The sequence below is a fragment of the Epinephelus lanceolatus genome, chromosome 20 (assembly GCF_041903045.1).
Source record: "Epinephelus lanceolatus isolate andai-2023 chromosome 20, ASM4190304v1, whole genome shotgun sequence".
In the NCBI taxonomy this organism is placed as follows: domain Eukaryota; kingdom Metazoa; phylum Chordata; class Actinopteri; order Perciformes; family Serranidae; genus Epinephelus; species Epinephelus lanceolatus.
Window position 1 is genome coordinate 10,127,954 of NC_135753.1, and position 12,929 is coordinate 10,140,882.

Below are 12,929 nucleotides of genomic sequence, written 5' to 3' on the forward strand. Positions count from 1 at the left end.
ACAGCTTTTGTTTCCTTTCAGATAAAGATTTTACATAAAATAATATATTTTTATATTCTCAGTGTTTAAATTGTCACTTTTATTTTATCTTACTTATATGTTATGCACTTTGTGTGACAAGTTTATATACAATACACTTGTATATTGCACTTTGCGGTACTTTAACTCCGAATCTACCCAAAGTATGTAAAATTGACTCCACATTGATAAATTACACATTAGAATGCTCTCACATGTATTTGTTAATGATAAAAACAAACAGTATTGTAAGAATATAAGCTGTCAGCATGATGAGTGCTTTATTTTGCAAATATATGACTTGCATACTTTTTGAGGTTTTTCAAGGATATGAGTACCTACTGTAACAGGAAGTTTGAGTTTTATGCCATGTACTTGGGGAGAAATCCAACTGAAGGACTGAATCATGTAAACCAGGTTTTTCTGATTATCAGATTATTGAATTGCGCATAAACGCGTCAAATCGGATTATTGCCATTACCTGATTATTCCCAGTTATCTGATTATTGTGCGCATGTAACCGTGCTTAGAGGAAAGCTCTGCTCCTGCACTTTCATGTGATATGCGTGGCATTTCTGTGCGAGCCTGCATTCGCGAGTAATCCATCCAAGAGTAATGTGTGTCCAAAGCTGTATGAAAGCTCTGTTATACATAATTTTAATTTAACTTTATCATTCTTTTCTGCTGTGAAAACATTGGACTACCGACAAGTGCTTGGCCTTGTCGGAAAGCTACAATTCCGCTGTTTCACGTGATATGGGTGGCTTCTGCTATGACGCACGGTCGCGGAGAAAATCAATAGAGAAGAACAGGTGTGAATTTGGACTCACTATGTGTCGTTCGGGCCCATAGGGTTAAAAAATACTCGTTGAAAACAATGTTAAAAGCCTGGGAACTATGTTGTACTGCATTGTAGAGTTAGACCGACTGATTTTCAACATCTCTGTGTCCAGGGTTTTTTGGGCTGGCCTGAAATTGTGGGTTGATGATGTACTAGAGCCATCTTTAACTTAAAACTAGATTACCACTAATGTTAGTGGGTTCGCTCATTCCATAAGCTAACTAAGCTCTTTTAGTCTTCTAAATACATAAAAATAAAACAGCCAGGGGGCATGTGTCTATATTACTGTGCCACTTGGTCATCTGCAAACAAGAGTCTGTTGCTTTGCAGTGGCTCATTGTTTGGCGCAGGGGTTGTGTATGTTACTGTGCTACTGTATTAGTTGCCAACAATTACAGTGAAACATCTTCTGATGCATAGCTAGGGCACATTGTCAGTGATGCTACCTGAGGTCATAGGGTGTTTCGGGTCTTTCGAGCATCAGACAGCTGAGGTTGATCAGGCCTCTGCTTGTGCCCTAACAGCATTCGACCACGGATTTCCTCTCTTTATCCAGAGCCACCTAGAGGCTTTCTCTGCCGCCTCTGTGCTGTTATAGATGGCCCTCCTCCTCCTCTCACCTGTGATGCTGAGTGAAGTGTAAGCTCTGCAGAGGGACTGTCCTGCAAAGCCTCTGCACCTGACCTCCACAGGCAAGCACCCTGCCTTCCAGCCTCGTCTGTGGCAGTTGCTGACTAGGCTGTCGTATTTTTCTCTCTTGCGCTCAAAGGCCTCCTCCATGCGTTCTTCCCATGGCACAGTGAGCTCAAGCATGACAACGTTCTTCGTTGCCTCTGACACCAGAACGATGTCAGGTCTGAGGGTGGTCTTAGTGACAGGCTGGGGGAACTTGAGTTGGCTGCCCAAATCCACTGACAGCTGTCAGTCCTGTGCAGTGTTGAGAAACCCTGGTGTTGCTCTGGATGTTGTTCTTGGTTCCTCCCCAGCTCTGATGAAGTTGATGGTTTTCTTCATGGGCTTACACCTCCGACAGCTGGTGATGGCACTATCGATGCTCTCTGTGATGGTCTTGAGCACCTGGTCATGCTGCCATCTGTATCGGCCATCCCCCAGAGCTTTTGGGCAGCAACTCATAATGTGCTCGAGGATCCCCTTTCCCTGGCACAGGAGGCATGCTAGTGTTTTGACCAAACCCCAACAGTGCAGGTTGGATGGGCTGGGAAGGACATCGTAGACTGCCTGGACCAAGAACTTGATGCGATGTGGCTCTGCCCGCCAAAGGTCAGTCCACGAGATCTTCCTCTCCACAACTTGCTCCCATCTGGTCCAGGTACCTTGCTATCTCATTCCCACTGCTCTGCTGGATCTCTCCTCCTCCACGGCTGCTCTCACCTCATTCTGGACAAGTTGCCTCCGCTCCTTTCCCTGAGCCTTGTCAAAATGGGGGGGGGGGGGGTTGCAGTGGTTCCAACCCCAGCCCTCCTGGCCACTGTTCCCACCAGGACTCCATGGCATAGTCGCGACTCTGCCTGCTCCACTGCAGCTTCTGCTCTCCATTTCCTGCCTGTCCTGACTACTACCCCTGCCTTGGAGACTTTTGGGGCCGCCAGCTCACATTACAACAGCACCTCCCTTGCATGCAAGACCTTGAACTCCTCCTCAATGGATTTCAAGGGGAGTGTCAGTTAACAAGAGTCTATAGCTGCATTGTTGCCCGATCTTTTGCTCTGGAGGTGCGTATGTTACTGTGCTTCTGGGTTACCTGCTAAAGAGAGTCTGTTGCTGTACGACGGCTCAGTCTTCGGCTCTGGGGTTGTGTATGTTGCTGTGCTACTGGGTTCACTGCTAACAAAAGTCTATAGCTGTGTGGTAGCCTGTTCTTCTGCTTAGGAGGTGTGTATGATTCTGTGGTACTTGGTCAGGTGCTAACAAGAGCCTTTAGCTACGCGTTTGCTGGTTCTTTGGCTTCGGAGGTGTGTATGTTACTGTGCCACTTGGTTAGCTGCAAATGAGAGTCTATTGCTGTGCAGTGGCTCATTGATTGGCACAGGGGTTGTGTATGTTACTGTGCTATTGGGATAGCTGCTAACAAGAGTCTATAGCTGCATGGTTGCTGGTTGTTTGGCACAGGAGATGCATATGTTACTGTGCTACTGGGTTACCTGCTAGAGAGAGTCTGTTGCTGCGCGGTGAGTCATTCTTTGGCTCTGAGGTCGTGTATGTTACTATGCTACTGAATTAGCTGCTAACAAGAGTCTATAGCTGGTTGCCTGTTCTTTCGCTTGGGGAGTGCGTTTGTTACTGTGCCACTTGGTTAGCTGCTAACAAGAGTCAGTAGCTAAGCAGTTGCCTGTTCTTTGGCTTAGGAGGTGCGTATATTACTGTGCTACTGGATTAGCTGCTAAGGAAAGTCTATAGTTGACGGTTGGTCATTCTTCAGCTTGGGAGGTGTGATTGTTACTGTGCTACTTGGTTAGCTGCTAACGAGAATCCGATGCAGTGCGGTTGCTCATTCTTGTGCTTAGGGATTGTGTATGTTACTATCTTATTTTGTAGTGTGTTAGCTGCTAATAAGAGTCTGTAGCTGTGTGTTGGCTTGTTCTTCAGAACAGGACGGGTGTATTCAACTGTGCAAGTGAGTCTGCCCCTAACAGGAGTCTGTAGCTGCTTAGCCTGCCTACTTTAGTTTGGGGTGTGTCTATGCTTTGTGTTACTAAGTGAGCTGCTAACAAGAGCTGCTTCGCAGTTGCTTGATATTCTTTTTGAATCACTCAAAATTAATGGGTGGTTTGTAACCCAATTTTCTGTGGTGTGACAAACGCATTACACATATTTATTTTTGTTTCACCCGATCTTTAAAATTGACTTTTGTTCCCTTGCCTGTTTAGCACACGAGTAAATTAATGTGCTTAACGTGTGCTTTTTATGCCCAAGACTACGACAGATGACAACAGGATTTATTTTTAGACGGCGCTATTAAGCTCCCTCTCCAATCATTACACACAGTGAGAAAACCACACAGCTCTTTGATTTGTTCATTTTGGCGACACACTGAGCATAAACCTTAAATGAATCCGAGCCTCAGTGTATGAAACTACTGTAACTGCTCCAACCAGGCATTCTAATAACAGATCTGATCAACAGGGGACATGCACATCCAAACCTATCAGGCCTTCTCCAGCGCTTGAGAGCAGACCAGCAGCTTGTGTTGGAGAGTAGATGTCTATCTATAATCAATACACCACAATCTGGCCTTATCTCCCCCTCTGATATGCTGCACAGCCACTTTTCCACACCCTCCAATGTCCTCCGGCATCGCATCTGAGAACGCTGACAGCAATTATGGATTGCCACCTTTTTCCAATAAGCCACGAGTCAGTATAGCCAGACACCAGTCAAAGATTCTAAATTTGGTGAAATAACTTTTTTTTTAAGAAAAAAAGGAAACAACAGACAAAGTGAAAACAGCAAGGCCTATTATTTTCCTCAAATATCACAGACTGCACCACGTCTGGCTGCTTTCTCTCGCTGTATTCACCCTCCATCAACCATTAGTTTAACTAAGAATGATTCCCACATCATGTTGTCTTTTCCCCGTACTCCTGCTGTGGTTTTGTCCCTGTTGAGTTGCTCCCCCCAACAGGCTGGTGACCTCGGAGCGAGCATTGCCCAAGGCTTCCAAAGAAAAAGGATGCCTCCTCCTGTCTGAGGGCGCCCCACACCCACCCACTATCTCTAGTCCACTTTAGGGATGTCATTGCCCCTTTCCTCTACACCCCCAGGCCTACAGGGGCCAGTGATTTACAGATCTCCATATGGCCAAGCCTTTAAGGAACATCTGACAGACAGGATGTTTTTCATGCATGTCATTTCACCCTTCCAATGCATATTATATTATATTTGCACTGTACTGACCTCATGTCACATTGCATATGGTACCTGAGGCATAATCTCTGAGTTTTTGACATGGCAAGGCTATTTTTCTTATGCAAATTCTTGTTTACATGCCCTTTTGTTTCTGGCGTTGTTCAGTTTTTATCCCTAGGATTTGGGTTATGTTGCAAGATCTGCATGGCTACAAGTATTGACAGAGGATGGTGGCACAATAGAGTGATGGCATGGCTCTGAGACGGAAAGAAAAGGAAGAAAGGCAGGGGAGAGGGGAGACAGCGCGGTGCAGAGTGGAGGATAGAAGCAGCCCTGCTGGAGGCTCGCCACAGGCTACGTCTGACATCCCTCTCTCTGACGGACTGATGAGATTACCCTGACATTTTTTCCTTCTAACTTAAATTGCATTACCACGAGGATCTTATGTTAGGCAGATCTCCATATTATTCTCAAGGGATTTGGGTTCCATTTTGCTCTCTGCTTCATTCTGTTCTCTCCTTTTTCACTCACACTCAGAGGGATGAAATCTTCTTTACAGCCTTGCATGTATTATCTGTTGGCAAGACTACATGGATCACATTTCAGAGACGTGGCGGCATATTCGCCGCCATATATCATGATAATGTAATGCCCCCTGTTCAGGCCCTTCCTACAGTAAACCAGAATGATGCAGGTCACCGTGGTTGCAACTGAACTGTGACATTTGATTAGTCAACTATCCTTGCACGGTGGACTGTTAACAGAATGAACTAACCAAGCAGTTCAGCCTTAGGGTCATTGATAATTAAAGATAACCCATTTAAAAAGCAAATCCAAACATAGACCATGAACTATACAGATTGGGGTCACGAAAGCATGTTTTTTTATGCCACTAATTTACATTCAACCTTTGCATTTCACCAGCAGTTTCACCTTGACATTTAAGGTTAACTGACAAATTAGGGCGAAGTATTTTTTGGGGGGTGTGTGTGTACTGGGCGTCTGTGTTCACCACCGGAGTCGGCACTCTCTCTTTGCTGTGCTGCATAGCGTAATGGTCTCAATTAGTCTAAAAGTCACCGTGGGTAATAATTCACCTCTCTCAGGCTTCATTTCCTCAGATTCAAGTCAAGCATAGCACAGGAAATGACACTTCAGGAGCTTTTAAAAAATGATGAGGACAAGCGGAGCGATCAGGGCGGTAAATCAGGTGAGTGACTCGCGGATGGCGACAGCATGAGGTGGCGGCAGAGCCTGTCAGTCGCGGTGGTGACATGTTCATCAAGGTGCAGGTGACATCACTCAATCACTGTATCAGTCACCAGAAAGAGTGGTCAGTGGCATCAAACACAGATCTCATTATTGGAGAGCCTCCTGCTAAAATCAATCACTGACAGTTTGGCTCATTTGAAAAATGAATGTAATCTCTTTTGGGGTAATGTGTGCGTATACATATTGCTGAGAGTTTAATCTTACACTATATATTAGGACTCACCCAATGCAGGCATCTGAAACCTGATAGTGAGGTCAGAATGTTTGTATATAGAAGGTGATACTCGCCATTATTCAGTCATTAAATGAAATCACATACCTGCACACGTCAAAAAGATTATGTCTTGCCATCACATCTGAAAAGATTCAGACAGTATTGGGATATTCATATCCTCCACTGCAAAACAGATGGATGTAATTCTTTTAGGTAGCTCAATCTACTCCACCTGGGACACATTTGCACAGCATTTCTCAACCTTTCCCGGCCCGTGACCCCATTTTCAGGTCCCAAAATTCTCATGACCCCAATTAGAGTTGTCAAGTTGACATGCGAATTTGGATATGGCACACTTTAGTGTTCTATTTTCAAGAGTTTAGAAAGAGCTGGAAATTAATTGTACTAAAAGGTTTATTTAATTTTATTAAGGTGATTGATTTCATTTTTTCCTTATTTTTACTGTTATAATTGTAATAGTTTTCCATTTCAATGAGATTTGAATTGTTCTAATACATTTGTTGTTTTGTCTGCTTTTAATGTTGTTTTTTCTGCTTTTAATGTTTTATCTTCTTTTAAATGTTGAGTTGTCTGCCTATAGAATTGTATTGTTTGCTTTTAAAGTTGCCTTATCTGCGTTTAATGTTGTTTTGTCTGCTTTAAATGTTGTTTTATCTGCTTTTGATGTCTGCTTTTAATGCTATTTTATCTGCTTTTAATGTTGTTTTATCTGCTTTTAATGTTGTTTTAATGTTTTGTCTGCATTTGCAACATTTTGTTTAGTCTACCTTTAATGTATTTTCATCTGTTTCGGGTGTTGTTTTGTCTGCTTCTAATGTTATGTTTTCTTTTAGTGGCATTTTGTGTGCTTTTTTTGGAATTTCTTCAACCTTTCACATTGTTTTGTCTGCTTTAAAGGTTGTGTCAAATCTACTTTTAATGGGGTTTTTTTCTGCTTTTGTCCTTTTGAATCTGCTTTAAATGTTGTTTTGTCTCCTTTAAATGTTGTTTTACCTTCCTTTATGTTGTTTGGTCTGCTTTTAATGCTTTATCTGCATTTGCATTTTTTAAATCTGCATTTAAAAGTTGTTTCCTCTACCTGTGATGTATTTTCGTCTGCTTTGGATGTTGTTTTGTCAGCTTTTAATGTTATGTCTGCTTTTACTGGCATTTCTTTTCCCTTTCATCTTGGTTTGTCTGCTTTTAAAGGTTGTTTTTAATTTACTTTTAATGTTTTTTTGTCTGCTTTTGTTTTCATAAATCTGCTTTTAACATTGTTTTGTCTGGTTTTTATGTTATGTCTGCTTTTAATATTGTTTTATCTGTTGTAAATGTTGTTTCCTTTGCCTTCAAATGCTGTTTTGTCTGCTTTTAATGTTGTTTTGCCAGCTTGGTGGTGTTTGGTCTGCAATTTGTCTTGTGTGTTTGTTTGTCCTGCCCAGGGACTGAAGATAAAAAGTCTGAAAAGTGACACATTTACATTATATTAATGCTAATTAATATTTGTTTTCTCTGATTAATAAATGTGTAAAGTATAATAAAGCAGCAATACTATGAGTCATGTAAAAACTCTTTGAATGGCTCATTTCACCGGTGATATGCAAATATATCTCCCTTTCCAGCATAGTATATTAGTATAGTAAAACGTCTTAAAAACCCTGACAGCTACATACGCATATTCAGCAATCCCATTTGACCACAAGGTTGAGAAACTCTGCAGTACTCTCTTTCTATTGCTGGTCTCACTAATTGCTTTATGTAGCTGTGGTCCAGCAGAAACCTTCAACCTATACACTCACTGCTGACCCTTTTCTATATCAGTACATTCTGTAAGCACAATATTCTGAATGCAGCACTGTATGGGGTATATGTTAAATGTTGGTGTCCTTTGCCAGATATACTGTTAATTACACTTTGAAAAATGATGATAAATGATATGGCTTGTGTCACATTCCACCATGCTGGCTAGGCAAAATAGAGCAGGGCAGCAGGTATCATTTGCACCTTGTGAAAAGTTCCTGGTAAGCACCCCGGGGACAGGAGATCAGTGGTGACCTTGAGTCCACCGGTGGATAAGGATCTTTTCCATATTCATTCCAATCCGGAAACCATGACTTACCAATCATTAAAAAGCTTATAGATTTGGCATCCCTGGGCCATCTCCATTTATCATGCAGCTAGTGATAATGGCTACTCTGCTTACATTCAACTCACACTGTTTTCCACTCACACAGAAGGAAGTAAAATTATACAAGTGCAACTTGCAATTATCACCTTTGATGACGGCCACTAATTGTTCCCTTTGTTTGCCCTGTTTTATTGAACAGGAGTGATTGGACTGCTTTCATAATTGATGTAAATGATCTGAAGTGACTGAAACATAAAACCACACATTTAGCTTCTGCTAATAACATGTGAACATTTGTGATTTTGTTAACTGGTTGATGTGATAAATTAAAGGTTAATGAATGATGAATTTTATGCAGTGACTAAAATCTACAAGGATTTAACACATTTTGAACTGAAAACTCCTGTTATGCTTCCTCCAGATATTAAGTTCGGACTATTACAGTGATGGAAGATTTCTGCTGGTGTCCAATATGTATTTTATCACTGCCTGGAAAATATATAATTTAGCTAGGCTGAATCATTCTACCGCTACATTCCTCAGTATGTTAAATGGCAAGAGTCAAATAACTCAATATAATCTGAATTCTAAAAAAAAAATTCTCATGTGCTCCCAGATGCTTTTTGTATAAGTCTCAAACTTACAAAGACACAGAAATGATTAATTCCTCATCCTTCCAGACTTTCCAGGAACCCTGAAACCCTTTGAACAAGTTCAATACAGTCAAGTTGTCAGTTTTCTAGACGAGAGCAGATTGAGGGTAAAGAGCCTCAGGGGTAATGGGATGAAGTCTGTTGCCACATTGTTGCAACATGCGTGGGATTCCCATGGGAGGGCTGGAAATGGAGTCAGGACACCGCTCCTTCCTGACATCTCAGGCCCACGTGCCACCGCCTTCACATCTCTCCCTCTGTGTTTGATGTCCATATTGAGCTCTGCTTCATCGCCTCCATCGCTGCCTCCCCTCTGTGCTCCTCCTCTCATCGCCTCTCACAGAGGAGATGTTGAAACTACTGTTAAACTAATAAATTGGCTTGCAGATACATGCTGCATATGGGGCTGATTTTGGACCTCTGTTAGGTATGGGATATTATCCAAGCATATTTTCCACTGCCAAAATGATCATCAGCAACACTAAAACAATCTATGGCACCCTGAAGGAAATGTTACAAATGCATATTTTATTTTTTTAATTTAAAGGAATAATTCAACTATAAAATGACAATTTGTATGTCAGTAACTCACCCTATATGACATTGACTTCATGAAGAAAACTTTGTTTTCCTCACACACCTTTATGATGAATAAAGAATTCAAAAACTGTCTTGATTAATTGAAGTCATAGGGGTCTGCATATGTATGTGTAAATGTTATTAGCAGTAAGGTCGTAGCAACATGCATGTGTTGTGGAAGTACTGAGCATATGACTGGACAAATGAGACTTGAATTCTCTTCGCTTCTTTGCTGAATTCTAGCCAGCTTTGTATTCTAACAATGTGGGTAGAATGTGGAAATGTACTGTGGTAAATTCATCTCTCAGCTCAATTCCACTGGATGACATGCTTTTCACTGGCTCTAGGGCTGTTGCTTGTACTACAGATTGCTTCCGCATTTTCGTATACCCATCACCACTGCCACCAAAGGTAACTAAGCGGATCAAGAGAGATCCACCCCTCTCTATCTCTCAAAAGCATACCAAACTGCGATCAAACTGTAAAACTGGGCAGTGCTGACCAAGATTCTGTTACTGTATTGCCTATTTTTTTGCCTAAAATGTCTTCAGAAACCTATTTTAGTGTACTGTTTGGCTGTAATATGAGAAATTGTGAACAAGAAGCAGGGGCCATACTGCATTGTAAAAAGGGTGATCAAACAACAAACTAAGCAGCGCTGATCAAATACGAACCAAGATTCAGTTACTGTGTCGCCTATTTCTTGTCTCAGATGTTTTCAGAAGCATATTTTGGCTCACCATTTGACTTTTATTTAAGACTGTTTGTTACTAGCCACCATATTGTTTCCTGTGTCAAAATCACCAAGCTTGCATTACGTCACCCACCAGCGTGAGTGTGTATTGGCTTCAGTACGGCGTAGTGCGTTCTGGAAGTTGTAGGTTTTCTACTTCTTGAGAAAAATCAGATGCCACAGCCCCTTTTTTTCTGCTTTTTCTGTATGTGGCACCATCCTTTTACAGCATAGACAGCCTTGTTTTGTGAAAACTATTTCCAGCAGTGAAATACTTCTCAACCAATGAATACAAAACTAAGATTTAACCTCAAATAACTCAATGTTTTTGGGCTTTAGTAAAAAGTTGTAATATTCAAACATCATCAGGTCTCCTTTTTTTCTTTTTTTTTTTTGTGCATAAATTGTCAAATACCTTGAATCAAAAGTGTTACAAGTTGGGGAAGTAGGAAAGAAATCACTGGAATCTAAAAGCAACACGAGGGATGACATGCCTCTCAACCCTGCTGGCCTCCTGCTGGCTAAGTAGTCACAGTTTTCGCCTCAAAACTCGCTTCATTGATCAGATGGGTTTCCACACATTTCACTTTGAAATGAGAACAGCAGAGACATGGGGCTACCGCTGTTTCTGACACATCATCCTGCTCATCTGTGGCCACTGCCATTTTTATTACCTCTAAGCAAATACGAACACATAAAAGTCACCTACCGCTGCTTTAAATGCACCGACTGATAATTAATGGCGTTTAAATTCTTTGAAATACCCATATCGGTCAAACTGGGGCCTGAGCAGGACTTCATGTCTCGCTTCTCAGCTCACTTAACCCTTCTCTATGACCCTCTTTGCGAGTGCTGGTCCAGTGCTCACTGCAGTGTGTTTTGGTGTGGCTGTCGCTCCACTGTGGCACACACTGGGTATGAACAAGAAGGAGCTGTGAGGATCGGGGGTGGTGCTGGTGAGACTGTTGGGGTTACGGGGGTGGCTGGAACAGATTGGTTGATATCACACTCTCACCTCCAGGGGATAAAGGACCGGGAGGCATAGTGTGTGCATTTGTGTGTGTGTGTGTCTGTGTGACAGCAGGAGCTGGTGGGTGAGTAAGGGATTGTGGGAAATACAAAATCCTCAGATTGCTGAGTTTGGACGCCATGACCCCACACCGACCCCTATTTCCTGTCTCAATTGCCTCAGCATGAGCTGGGCTCCATTTCACAGCACCGCTGTTTCTTCTCTTGTCCACAATCATGTGGACTCATGTGGGAGTCCATACAGCGGACGTCTCTATCATCATGAGTAAATAATGACACAGGGTCATTGTGTGATCATGCGTTACAATGTCTGATCCCAGCCTTGTGATCTCTAATGGGATTGACTCTCATTTTAATGAGTATCACTGTTACAATCAAGCCGCCATGAAAGACTGAAGATTCACTTGGTCAACCGTAAATTAAAACTAAGTTAGGGGCAATTAAAGTGAACATTTAATTGACATTAAAATACAAATATTACTGTCAGCAGTGCGTTACGGTGTAATCGTCCCTTACTTTGTCTTCAAGTTCACTGAGCTACATGTCTGACATATGGATGATATCTCAGGGTAATGAAGTGATGGCATGTAGGCATCATTATGCATTTATTCATGCTTGCATGTCTCTTTGTGTGTATTTGTGTGTAAGTCTGCAATACCTTCCTTTGTTCACGATCATGATATACAGGTATTACAGCATTAAGAAAATGTCTCTCTTTCTCTCTTTTATGTGAATGTAGCCATTTAAAGTCAGCCATCACAGACCAAATCATGGATGGCATCTGTAAGGAAATCAGCGCCTTAAAGGGAATCTTTCCACTTCAAAGCCACCCTTTAACATCTATCATCACACACGACCTGAAGGCACCAGCTGCTTTCAATATTTCTCAGTTTCTGTTGTTTTACTTTCATTTCCATACTGGGGACAAATACATCTCAGCAACATTAAAAAGTCTCTGGTATAGGTTACACAAGTAATAGTTACTTTGTTACAGTAGAGGTCACAGTGTTTGGTCTTACTCAGACCCAGACATCTTGGAATGGGTATAAGCTTTTGGGTTGTTGTTATTAATGTGGGTGAAATTTGGATTTAAACAGCTAGTTAATTGTTTATACTTTTTTGTTTGTTTGTTTGTTTGTTTTTTTAAATCATGATGCCCAAGCAGCAGCTTTTAGGCAGAAAGAGCTTTTTTAGTGCAAATGGGGATATTATGTCTTCCTTTAAAAAAAAAAAAAAAAAAACATTTTCTAGTAAAATGGTACAAAACCAAAAAGATAATAATGAATTTAATGGTACGTATCATTTCAGAGGTTCAACCCAGCAATGACTGTTAAAAGTTGAAACCTGATTAAGATCTCTAACAGTTTTGGCAATGCTTCCGCAATGCCATCACCTTCTATTGGTCAACAGTGAAAAACATTTTGGCAAGATATTTTAATAAATTAACTAAAAATTTTGACTAAGTTTGGTAATATTTGGACCAACTGTTATTGATTTATGGCCAAATTTTGCCTCCAGCCAAGGAGAGACTGAGGGCGCCCCCTATTGAGTGATTTTAAAATAATTTTACACACGTGGTTGAACATTGAAATGAA